The sequence below is a fragment of the Mytilus californianus genome, unplaced genomic scaffold (assembly GCF_021869535.1).
Source record: "Mytilus californianus isolate M0D057914Y unplaced genomic scaffold, xbMytCali1.0.p SCAF_7, whole genome shotgun sequence".
Classification (NCBI taxonomy): domain Eukaryota; kingdom Metazoa; phylum Mollusca; class Bivalvia; order Mytilida; family Mytilidae; genus Mytilus; species Mytilus californianus.
The window spans coordinates 103,709,043-103,722,909 of NW_026262723.1; the positions used below are offsets into that span (position 1 = coordinate 103,709,043).

The 13,867-nt window shown below is 30.4% G+C and overlaps 1 long non-coding RNA gene across 1 annotated transcript; it reads right to left on the reverse strand.

Moving 5' to 3' along the window:
* Window positions 1–1,727: 1,727 nt before the first annotated feature.
* Window positions 1,728–6,863, reverse strand: LOC127709787 (uncharacterized). Its single transcript, XR_007985765.1, has 2 exons — window positions 6,388–6,863; window positions 1,728–1,817 (listed from the first exon to the last, which is right to left on the reverse strand). It is a non-coding gene; the product is annotated as an uncharacterized LOC127709787 (long non-coding RNA).
* Window positions 6,864–13,867: the final 7,004 nt, after the last annotated feature.

The window sequence follows — 13,867 nt, forward strand, 5'->3', positions numbered from 1 at the left end:
TACTCAGGAGAGAAGGTCTTACGGAAAAGACAGTTCACAACAACAAAACCAAAAACCAAAAAACATAGGAAGTGTTGACAGGAGACCGGGTATCTCAAAGTATCTGACAACAAAACCTAGTCATGAACAAAGCAATACAACAAATAGCACACCAAAACAGTCAAAAACCAGGACACAAAACATTGAAAAATCTCCAGTTACTCCAACAGAGAATTTACATGACGCAACAAGAGATGAGGCTGCAAAGAAGCCGAAAAAGAAGCGCTAATTTGATATTTGTTAAATGAATTACAAAATCTAAGACTAGAATTCTTTTATTATAAATTATAAAAAAAAAATCTAAAAATATGCATTGTAAAAACCATATTCTTCACAAAACTGTATGTATAGCACTGTCTTCATTTATTTTTAACTGTATATTTTATTTGAAATATGTCTTAGTATGCTTGTGTGACATAACTGTTGAAGGTTGTCCACTTAAAATTTGCAGACTGATAGAGAGTCAAATCTATATCACTAATGAAGATCATATACAGCCTATTCTTCATGAAATTTTTATCCTGAAAAAGAACAAAACAAATAAAAAAATTAAGCAATTTGTATATAGGAATAACCAAAATATGTATGAATCAAAGTACATTAATGTACATGTATGTAATAATATAGCAAAGAACTTTTATTCTGAGAGTCTAGTTAAAAACATAGTATGTTGTGTAAAGGTAGTTATTTGTTTAATAACACTGATGTCTAAAATATGTATAAAGCTATACCTTGCTATTACAATTATCTTTATAGAAGATGTAAACCATAGCGCTAAGTTAAACATGCTAAATAAAATAAAAGTTGAAAACAAATTTAACAACAGTAATATAGACATTATAGAATACAAAATGTTTTTATGGTATATATTGTATTTTACTGTATTAAGTGTGTGGTTGTATACACCTCTACAGACAAACATAAAGCGTCGCGTAAATAACAAACTAACACGTAAACATAAATTGAGTCAACATGTGCTTATGTTTATGAACACAGGCACGTGGTTGAGAATATGTAGGTTAAGTTACAATACAATCAAATTAATGTCTTTATCATTTGATAAAAAATATCCTGAAATGGAAAAACAATTAATCCTATTTAAAAAGTCTTCCGAAAAAACCTTGACCAAAAAGTCTATTAATACGATGAGGTCAAGATATAGAGCGAACGAAATTGAAACTAGAGATCGAGTGTACCTGGAACACGGAAGTCTATTTTTTATACAAAATAAACACCATAAAAGTGATAAAAATAATCAGCATGATCATAGGTTATCAAAACTAATGCTAGAGAAGATCGATAAAATAATACATGTTAACTACGTTAAAACACGGGAAAATGAACTGCTTAAAATATCAACCAGGAATACACAAAGGATAAAAATAGAGAATAACGTGAACAAAGCGGTATTACTGGTGATAACAATCTTAGTTATTGACGTGATTGATGTAAATTCAAAATTTAAATACCAACGATTCGAAAAGTTAATAGAAATCAGTGAAGCGTATAATGTCAATAATAAGGTGAAACAAACGTTTCATCAGTATATAAACAGTCTTCTAAATTATTCTTGTGAAGAAGCAGGACTAAACGAATTTAGTTTTAAGGCAGTCAAAAGTAATAAAAAAATAATATCAAAGAACAAATATATAGAATGTGTTATTATTAATGTAAAAAAATGTTACTCACCATGTATGAAATTTAAAATATCCAACTATAAACCACCATGAGAAATTATCTGCATATATGCACGGTCAATGCTAATGGCCTACAGCAACCTGAAAAAATAAATAAAATAGTAAGTTGGGCAAATCAACAAAAATGTGATGTAATATTCATTCAAGAAACTCATTTTATCAATTTAATGCAGAATACATTGAATAAAGAATTTGGCGAGAATCTTTTCAGAAGTGATGGTACAAGTAATTCGCGCGGGGTAGCAATATGGATAAAAGATAGAATTAATTTCAAAATTATTGATGAACACAAAGATTCTGAAGGGAGATTTATTCTGATTAATGTTGAAATCAACGAAAATATCTACACGCTAGTAAACATCTACGCTCCAAATAAATTAAGAGAAAGAAATAGTTTCTTCAAAACAGTTAAATCTTATATAAATAAATATGGATTAGGTCAAACAATTCTTGGGGGTGATTTCAACGACATCTGGTCATTGATAGATACAAAAAATAAAACTAAATCTTCCAAAAAATTTGATAAACCAGTAACAAGTTTAAAGGGGCTTATAAAATCATGTAAATTAATAGATATTTGGAGAAACAAAAATAAAAACCTAAAACAATATACTTGGAGTAGGAAAGATAGATCAGAGGCCACCAGGATTGATTATTTCTTGATTTCCAAGGAAGTACAAAAAAATTGTAAAAGTTGTGATATTAGACCTATTGTTCAAAAACTAACTGACCATAATGCAGTATCTTTAAAAATCAATACTGATAGAGGAAATAAGGGGCGTGGCTACTGGAAATTAAACTCCAGTATATTAAACAATGAGGACTATGTAAATATAATAACAAAGCTAATAATTAAATATGAAAAGGAATCAATTAACTGTAATGATTTGGGGATACTTTGGGATAACTTGAAAATAGAAGTGCGGGATGCAAGTTTAAGCTATTGTAAAAGACAAGCTAAATTAAAAAAAGATCAAATAAATATTTTAGAAAAACAGCTGAATTATCTCAACAAAGAAATAAATAATGGTACCCATATAAATCAAAAATTACAAAAAGAAATTGAAAATGTGGAAAATGATTTAGAGGGCTTGTATAAAGACAAAATTAAGGGACAAAAAATAAGGTCAAGGGTAAAATGGTTTGAAGAAGGAGAAAAAAAATGTGCATACTTCTTGGGACTAGAAAAGAGTCGCCAAACAAAAAAGATTATAACTGAACTATATGATGAAAATGGGTCTGCTACAACAGACCAAGATAAAATTTTAAATCTACAAGTGAAATACTACAAAACTCTCTATGAGTCCACTAACCCTTGTGATGATGATGTTAAAATGTATATTAAAGAAACAGAGCTACCAAAAAAGCTAAAAGACTCAGATAGCAATCAATGTGAAGGGGAAGTAACAGAAACTGAATGTACAGCTGCAATATTTAAAATGAAGCTAAATAAATCCCCCGGTCTAGATGGTCTAACAGTGGAATTTTATAGGCAATTTTGGAATAGCTTAAAAAATATTATTGTCAAGGTATTTAATTATAACTATGAAAAAAAAGAATTAACAAACTCTCAAAAGAAAGGTGCAATTTCACTAATATTTAAAAAGAATGACCCTCTTTCATTAAATAATTACCGTCCCATAACTTTATTGAATATTGATACAAAACTATTAGCTTATGTGTTAGCTCAGAGACTTAAAAAAGTTCTACCATCTATCATTAGTCTAGATCAAACCGGATATGTTAAAAACAGATATATTGGTTTTAACATCAGACAAATACAAGATATTATAGATTATTCTGAGAAATTTAATATAGAAGGAGCAATTCTTTTTTTGGATTTTAGTAAAGCCTTTGACTCGTTAGAATGGACATTTATGACGGAAACTCTAAAAAAGTTTGGATTTAAAACTAGTTTTATCAGATGGGTTGAAACTATGTATAAAGACATAAAGGGATGTATTTTAAATAATGGGTGGGTCTCAGGTCCTTTCAAAATATATCGCGGAATACGACAAGGGTGTCCGATTTCAGCTCTCCTTTTTGTCATAACAGTAGAATTAATGGCAATAAGACTAAGAAGTAATAAAGATTTTAAAGGAATAAAAATAAAATTAGAAGGAAAATCTTGTAATTTAAAAATTTGCCAATTAGCGGATGATACAACACTCTTTCTACAGTCCAGAAAAGAAATAAGTTTGGCTCTTAGCATAATTGAAACATTTGGAAGTTTTTCAGGACTTAAACTTAATAGAAACAAAACAGAAGGGTTATGGTTAGGAAGATTAAAAAGTTCAAAAGATAAATATGAAAATATAAACTGGACAAACAAACCAATTAAAAGCCTCGGTATCTATTTTGGGTACGACAGAAAAGAATGTCAAGCATTAAATATGGAAAAGGTGATAGACAAAATAGCAAAACTTGTAGAAAGATGGTCAAAACGAAAGTTAACACTACTTGGAAAAATATTAATAGTAAAAGCTCTTCTGCTACCAAATATAACGTACATTGCTACTAACAGTATCATAACTAAAGATTATCTACAAAATATAAATAAAATCTTATATAAATTCATTTGGAATGGAGGAAAAGATAAAATAAAAAGGTCAATAATAATTAAAAATTTCTCTGAGGGGGGGTTAAAAATGATTGATATGGAGTCTTATATAAAATCAATACATTTAAAATGGATTTTAAAAATACTACAATCAGGAAATGCAAACTGGTCTGTATTATCAAAATTACACCTTAATAAATTTGGAAAAAACCTGCTCATTTTCAAGATGAATCTAAATAGCACAAAACTTCTAGATAGAAAAATATGGAATGATACACCAATCTTCTATCAAGAGATGATAAAAACATGGATAACTGTAAATAATTATGAAAACAATCATCATGATCAAATCGATAATTATTTAGATATCAGAAAACAAGTAATATGGGGCAATAGATCCATAAAATTTCAAGCTAAATGTCTGTTCTTTAATAATTGGATTGATAGTGATATATTATATATAAATGACATAATTGATAATAGGGGAAATATATCAGAAGAAATAATTATTTCAAAATTAAGAAATAAAAGCAATTGGATTTCTGAACTATCAAAACTAAAAAAATCAATACCAAAACAATGGATAGACAAATTAAAAACAGAGGAATCATTCAAAACTAAAGTCCATATTAACCGAACTAAAATTAAACTTAGAGATAATAATAATGTACTAACTATCAATAATAAAGACATATACAAAATAATACTAAGTCTAGTAAAAATAGAAATACCAATCGGTTTTTTAAAATGGGAAAGAGTCTTAAGTATAGGAAGACTAAAAAATGAATTCAAAGACTCTATTAAATTCACTTTTGAGTATCTTAAAGATAATAAAATAAAAATGTTCAGGTGGAAATTAATGCATTATATTTTGCCAAACGAGGAGCTGCTTTTCCAGTGGAAAATTTCAACAAACAATTTTTGTTCATACTGTAATAAACTAGATAATTATAATCATTTTTTCATTACATGTTCATATCATAAAACATTTTGGAAATCAATGAAAGGTTTACTTCAAAAAGTCTGCATTGATGAACATGTAATAAGTCTTTATTCTCTTGTAATAGGATACAAAATTCATGACGAGGCATATTATGCACTAAATCATCTGCTTAGCTTAATGTTCTTTTCAGTTTATAAAGCACATTATGTTTCTAATAAAAAGGCTAAAATGGTAGACACATTAAGAATTTTCAAATATGAAGTAGAAAATATAGTAGAATTATATAGTATAGCAAATATAGAGATAAGCTGCTTATTAACAAAGGTGTTGAATATTCTGAGAAAAAATTGATGTCATTTTATGGTATTTAAATGCATTAAGCTAATAGTAAAAAAAAAAACAGAGACTATCAATTAATGTGTTAATGCTTGTGATACTTTAATCGTAAATGTACAATGTAAGTACCTACATGTATCTATATATGTTACGGTATGTACTTTGGGTGTGTGTGAGTTGTGTATAAATTTGTTCGCAAAAAATTAGTCCAAATGGTTGTGACGTCTTGAAGGGCTAATTTGGTTTCTTTTTCTGTGGGGCTTAACTACGTCGAAGGAAGGTGTCAGGGAAAAATGATTGGGTTGGTCTTTTGAGACTCATAATTGTTTGGACAAGCTTAATAATTCACCTCTGATATGAAGAAATGAGTACAAAATAAAACAGTATGAAATGTATGTATCAAATAGTTTACTAAAAAAAAAAAAGGACTCTATACTCTGAGCAAAAACTGATGTAATTTTATAAAATTAAGCTGGTACTATTAATAGAGCTACAGAAAGTATTTTTGTTGTAGTACCTGTACTGTAGAAAAAAGCATAGGCATGTGATGCTGTACATTGTACAATGTTGTAATTGCAAAAATATGTATGTACCAAAGTATGTTCCTGTGGATACTTCAGATGCATTGGTATATGTAGGCGTGTGTGTGATCTTTGAATATATTGATGCTGTACCAATGTTTTAAATGTTTACAAACATTTGATAGGTAAAGGTCACGACACAATATTTATTTGGGTCAAATCAATAACGAATCTATTTAATAATTATAAACTAAGTTGTAAACACAAAATTATATTAGTACAACAACTTACCTTTTCGAATCATAATTCCAAATTTTCAAATCATTAAATAATATATGCAAACACCAGGATTGAAAATTGTGTATTCTCAAAATTGAAAGATTGAAAAAGAACGTGCGAGGTCACTGACCGCATTTCGTTTCTGATACATTAAAGATAGTATAAAAAACCAATTCCGGAGTAAAGAATAATTTCCGTAAAAATACCGACAAACTTGTGTAATTATAGATATTGGAATATTACAGATATTATTATAAATATAAATAGTATACAAATTTTGTATTAATAAAGACTGTTTGTAACAGTAATTTATTTATTCAGATATTTATACCAATGTTATTTATTGTTAATTCTACGGAATATTCTCCCTGGATATTTAGTAGTAAATTTAGCAGGGATACTTGATGGAATGCTGTACACCAAGTTTTATTGTTAAAACAGCAATATGTGCAATAAAGAATCAATTTGAGTAAAAAAAAAAAAAAAAAAAAAAGACATTTGGAAGTTTAATTCCTCACCTTTGTAATAGATTGTATTTTAAAGTGGTCAATCTTGGTCAATATCTAGGGAAAAAAATCAAGATATGGAACCGACCTGCTAGTTTCGGTTGTATTCTTAATCTCAAGTTCACTGGCGTATATGAGATACAAGCACTCACTGAAAAGTAGGTCATTTAGTGACAGGACATAATCAATATATCTAAAAGTAAAACCAAAGAACTTAGGCAGATGCTTCATTTCTTTTTGTCTTTGAGAAGGTTCTGTACGAATTGTACGTTATGACACATGAGGAGCAGGATCTGCTTACCCTTTCAGAGCACCTGAGATCATCTCGATTTTTGGTTAGATTCATTTTGCTCAGTTCTAAGTTTTCTATGTTGTGTTTTGTAGACTGTTGTTTGTCTTGTGATCGTTTTTCGTTTTTTGCCATGGCATAGTCAGTTCGTTTACAACTTATGAGTTTGACCATCTATATTGGTATCTTCCACCTCTCTTTTATAAAATAAATGTATGCCTGTTGTGGCGCACAATTAGTACAAAAGTAGTGAAGATATACAAAATCAATGCTAAAAAGCAGCATACATGTAAACAAAATATAAGAATGTTGTATAATGTACACGGAACTTAAAATCGTTTTCCCACTGTTATTTACGATGTTTAACGAATATACTGACGGTACATCAATGGTTAACATTTACTGAACTGATTTTTAGTTTACGTTGTTCTGTATACCATTTGTTAATGAATTGATTTAAGATTTAAAAACTATAACATTTAAATTATAGCGTGAACAATTTTGTTTGTAATCTCTATTTTCACATTTTACCGTTTCTTTTCATTTATTAGCATGTCCAGGCATAGAATGTCTGTCTGGTCAAGAGATGAATATTTCCACGTGTAGCTGTATTTGTAACGAGAACGCTGGACCATTTTGTAATGGTAAGTAGTAAGTTATTATAAAAAATGTTCCTATATTTATATAAGATATATTTGTATAAGTTATATTTCTATTATATAACAGTCATTTACTACTAAAATGTAAAGATTTATCAAAGTTCATTTAGTACTTTAGGTATATGTATTACTTAATCAATTAAATATGAAGAAAGGTTATGAAAATGATATCAGGATGTCAACATTCGGTCAATACAATGTATCGTGCTTTAAATCTGAAGAGATTGGAGATTATGTATGGATGGTCTTATTCGCGCATACTTTATTTACTATTTTCAATTCAATTTGTTTATAATGGAGTGGAATAAATGTCTTCCCGATAGGTGCAAAATAAGTTATCACAATTGTTATTTTTTGAAATTTTAATTTCCATCCCTTTCCGAATCTAGGCACTTTCAACAATACTGAAGTTTCCTCTAGGTTGAAAACGTTTACATTACATTTACCGCTGTGTGCTAAAAAAAAGTAATAAAAATACAGACTCCATACGTTTGTGTGTATATGTAAAATACTAAGACAAGTATTACGTTAACCCGATAACTAACCAGTGTATTTTAAAACTCGATTCTCTTACCAAATCAATCAATTAATTATGTTTTGGAGTAATTGGTTTTATATTGAAAGTAAATTTGATAGAAGTTTGTGTTAACTTTTGGTTTAAAAGTTCAAAATAAACCCTCTATTGATAAAACAAGATAAATGTTCAATCTACGAGTTCGATTTCTGTTCAAATAAAACGTTAATGCCCTGAATGGATATACACATTAACATAAGTGGAACTGATATTTATTTCAGAACACCAATATATATATATATATATATGAGAGGAAAAATAAAATTCAGATGAATATATATATATATATTCATCTGAATTTTATTTTTCCTCTCCTGAGGTCCGGGAGTGGAGAAATAAGATTCAGATGAAGTCTTTCCAGAAATATAGATAACATCACGAATCAGAAGTTATCTGACTCCAATTTTTCATGGCACCTTTCCAATGCTTGGCCCTGAGAGCTCATGTTCATGAACTGTCATTTCCTTTGTTATTTTTGGGGACACAACCCCAACTTACCCTTTTTAAAACTGCTCTTTGTTCGTGACGTATCTCCTCATGCAAAAAACAACAATATACATTTTGAAAATGTTCTTCACTTATTGAAATCAAAATCTGAATCTACACGATCATCTTTTATTAGAATATGACTATTGTAAAGAATTTCAACGAATTTTCCGCTTTATGGCCCAACTATAGGTAGTAGAGATGTGAAATATAAAATATATTGATAAATGCAAACAGGTTGTGAGTTGAGGACACCTGGAATGTACCTAACAAGAAACAATAGACATTTAATTACATGACTTTAAAATAATTAAAAAAAAAAAAACAGAAGAAGGGCTAAAAACAATAACACTCCTCGTATAAAGTGTATACATGTGAGACAACATTTCTAACTTATCTTAACACTTTACAGATACAAATCCTCCTAGTATCTGGCCCACAGGAAGCTACGCACTACCAGCCAGCATGTATGGATGTCCTGAAGATGACTGGGAGATGCGATATATCAATTTGACACTACCAATTTCATCAAATGATATGTACTGGGAGAGCAGTGGAACATTTTACTTTATTAGATACAATGGATATGTAAGCACTTATTCACATTGGAAAGATTTGCACATTTTGGGACCTTATTCCAAGAGAAGTTTTCAGTTGAATTTTTGTGTCAGAGATGGTAATGATTCTTCTGGAATTCAAACAGCACAAGGAAATTTCTGTATGTACGATATCGGAAAAGGATGCGCAAATGGTAAGTTCTGTATGTATGATATCAGGGAAAGGGTGTGGAAATGGTAGGTTTCTGTTTGTACGATATCGGAAAGGCTGTAGAAATGGTATTTTATGGCCTGTTTCGTCTATCTTAGATATTCATTAAGTTGGGTTTTACGTTTTTTATTTGTTTTATCGTTGAATATATATATTTTCACATACCACTTTCTGTTGTGTCTTTTTTAAGTCTTTTTCTAAAATGAGAATTCTTCATTCAGTTAAAGTATTCAAAATATAAAGATTCCCGTTTGATTTAATTTTGTATCTCCATATTTTGTTTATGAATGTTTAAACCAATTGTGTTTGGAAAGTAATACGTTCTTACAATTGATAAATTCACATTTGACAAAACAAACTCCTTTTGTGTAGAGTAATACAGAGATTGCAATCATGTACACGTGTGTATAATGAACATTATAATAGATATTTATGATTGAAAATACAAATAAGGAGATGTGGTATGATTGCCAATGAGACATCTATCCGCCAAAGTTCAAATAAAGTGGTAAGCAATTATAGGCAACCGTACGGACTTAAACGATGAGAAAAACCCATACCGTATAGTAAAAAGGCCCCAACATGAAAAATATGAAATAATTCAATTGAGAAAAATAACGGTCTAATTTATAACAAAACAATTTACGAAAAAAAGAAAAATGATAGACATGAACCAACAACAACCACTGAACTACAGACTCCTGACTTGGGACTAGCACATAAAGAACGTAGCGGGGTTAAACATGTTTGTGAGCGCTCATCCCCCCCCCCCTTTCCCAACCTGGAACAGTGGTGTAACATCACAACATAAGAACAAACTATAAAAATCAGTTGAAAATGGCTTAACTCATCAGATCGATACAAAGTAAAACATCAAACAAAAACAAAAACACAGACAGGACGTGGCAGGGTATATATTCTGCATCATCGTGATAAAAACATTGAATTCATGACTAAATATTAAATATTCTGGAACCTTCGGAATCTTTCTTCAGAATGTTGTCAACTGCCGTTGAGTGGAAAAGGTCAGTGCCCGTTCGAATTATAATTACACTCAGGGACCGTAAGTCAGAAAGCTTTCAGCTTGGTAGAATAATTAGTCATCGTAATGTTTAAACCATACTGTCATTTAGATTTGACAACTTGTACAGGTAATATTGGACCTTGACTCTTCATTTTACTTATGTAACATAATGACAGCTTGTGTCCACAACTTTTCTGAGACCGTTTGCCAGAAATCTTTTCCACTTAGTTGGATTGTTTGTGATCTATGTAGATCAAAATGCCATAAAGTCATTTATGACAGTTGTTTTTCATTCGTTTGATGTGTTTGAGCTTTTGATTTTACCAATTGTTAAGTGACTTTCCGTTTTAAATTTTCCTTGGAGTTCGCTATTTTTGTTGTTTTACTTTTTAGATTTGCCAATGTTTTTAGAACAAATGGGACTTTCACCATTTTTTTATTACTTTTATCTCAAGGTCACCTTACGAAAGCAGCATCTCTTAGTCTGTTTAAGAGTTTAAGAAAAAAAGGTTGGACAAGTTGTCAGCATTATGATTTGACACTATTTTTGCAGGAGTTATAGGACATTGACCATATTTTGGACTATCGTTTGTGTATGCAACTCCGCTGAGACCATTAACTAAAGCTTGAGGTTTGACACTTTTTTCGCGGGAGTAGTAGGACTCAAATGACACCATGCGAACACAACTCCTCTGAAAACCGGTGCCAGAAAGTTTCATAATTGATAAGTGGTACGACTTTTTGTCATTGTGTATAGTTGACTATACTTTATTGTCATTTTTGTTTTATATTTTCTGCTGGAAATATTCTACCAATTGAAGCATGTTCATGCTTTGTGACTATATTCTACATGACACAGTGGTATGGAACATTTCGCTTCGGCGTAGCATTTTATTTATTTATGAAATAGAGCATAAAAGATGTTATACATTTCCATTGTCAAACAATTGAATGAATTTTTAAAGATTAAAAGATCAAAAATAATCGAGTGAAGAAAAGTTTATTCTGTACCTTTATTTATCTTTTTTTTATTTATAAATTACAGTCTAAGCTCATTTGTCTTTAAAGGTTAGGGCTGGGTTCTTCTTGCAAAAGGAGGATGAATGATATTAAAAGTAAAATTCCTGCATTGAATACACCGAAGATGATATTACCAAAATGCTAGACTTTTTGATCGACACCATATTTGTTCAGTTTGGTAAATTGAAAATTCAGCAAACAGTCGGTATTCCAACGTGTACTAACATATGAAGCTGAATTCATACAGAAAATTCTCAAAGACAAAATGAAAAAGCATTTAGCAGGTTCTATAATTTCACTTGCAAATATATTGATGATATTTTGTCATTTATATACCCACATTTCAGTGGATGCTTACATTTTATATGTCCCAGTGAACCTGATCTGTTCCTCAATATTCTCACAGATGAACGACCTCAAACTAAAATTTATGACAAACGTGATGATTTTAACTTTCCAGTTGTAAACTTCCCATTTCTCAAAAGTAGCATACCCTCTGCGTTTACATATTGAAGTTAATACGTTATGCTCATGCATTTTCCAACTATACGGACCTCATTTACAGTGGTGTGCTCCTTACACAAATACTGCTCTAACACTGTTATGAAAAAAAAACGACTGTAATTGACAATACATAAGTTTCATGGTCACCATCACAAACTGGTTGACAGGTACGATGTGTTTGGATCTCAACTCACTAGCAAAAAGTTTTTGTGGTCTTTGATCTGTAGATACCAGTATAATTATCTGATATGTAATTTAACCGATTGTGACCCATTTCCAATGGTGATATGTTGACTAAGTCTAAAGTTGCATAGCGGATGATGATTGCATAGCAAAAAGTAAAACAACAAAAATACATAACTCCAAGGAAAATTCAAAACGGAAAGTCCCTTAACAATAGGCAACATCAAAAGCTCAAACACATCAAACGAAGGAAAACAACTGTCATATTCCTGACTTGGTACAGGCATTTCCTTATGTAGAAAATGGTAGATTAAACCTGGTTTTAAAGCTAGCTAAACCTCTCACTTGTATGACAGTCGCATAAAATTCCATTATATTGACAACAATGTGTATTCAATAGACGGTTATCCTGTCGATAAACACGATCTCATTCCTCTTGGAGATATTCCGATTTCCCCAGTTTTTGTTCGTTACCTTGATTTGACTCTTTTTAAACAGTTGACGAATTTTGAACATTAGTAAACTGCTTTTGTCTTGCTTTTGCCCATGAGATAACAGAATTCAATTCGTTCAAAAACGTTGGTTCTATTGATCAAACAATTTGGTGTTGTAATCTGAAGGTTTTATTTCAGAACTGCCAGCTAAAGTGTCAGAAACAAATTGAAATTATTGAATTTGACCTTAACTACCATCTGTCCATATTTACATTGAGGAGAAAGCATACATGCATAACACGTCTAGGCAAGGACAATTGGTCTTAATGCTATGCACTATTTATGAGAACAGTAGAAGAAAACAATGGATATTTATTCATTTACCGAAAATATAGTATACAAAATGACTTACGGACTATAAATTGATTTCTCTAAAGATGACTGCATATATAAGGGAAATTCATTTTTATACAATTGATAGGTTTTAAAGAAGGCAATATCACTATAGGAGGCTATCACTTTCACATGGTGGGATTTGGTATTCATTCAGGGTATTCAACTAGTGTGACATTTTGTTGCAAAGAAGATAGTAACAGCACTTTGTCCGAGGTATTACCACATGACTACCCGTTCGTATTATTGAAGGTATGCCGTTACTTTACTTTAAACATATTTCATTTTAAGCAACATATGATGCGATGTTGATTTGCAACCAGCAATGTACTTGTTATAAGGTTTTGTGCCTATTGATTTTATACAGTTATAGTCTTTCAAGAGGTCAATATGAGTGTTAAAAGACATGAAAATAAAAAACGGTTCGGCCTTGGCAAAACAGATTTTGACCGTAACAAAAGACTGCAATTGTTTTATTATAACATAAAACTTGATGAATTCTGACATAAAATGTACAGATATGGATTATATAGCATGGATGAGATGAAATATCAAAAATGAAAAACGGTACTTTCCCTATACGCCAAATTAGAATATGATTTGTGGTTTATTCTAATTACTAAATGGAATGGTCAAGATCTGCAGTTAAATG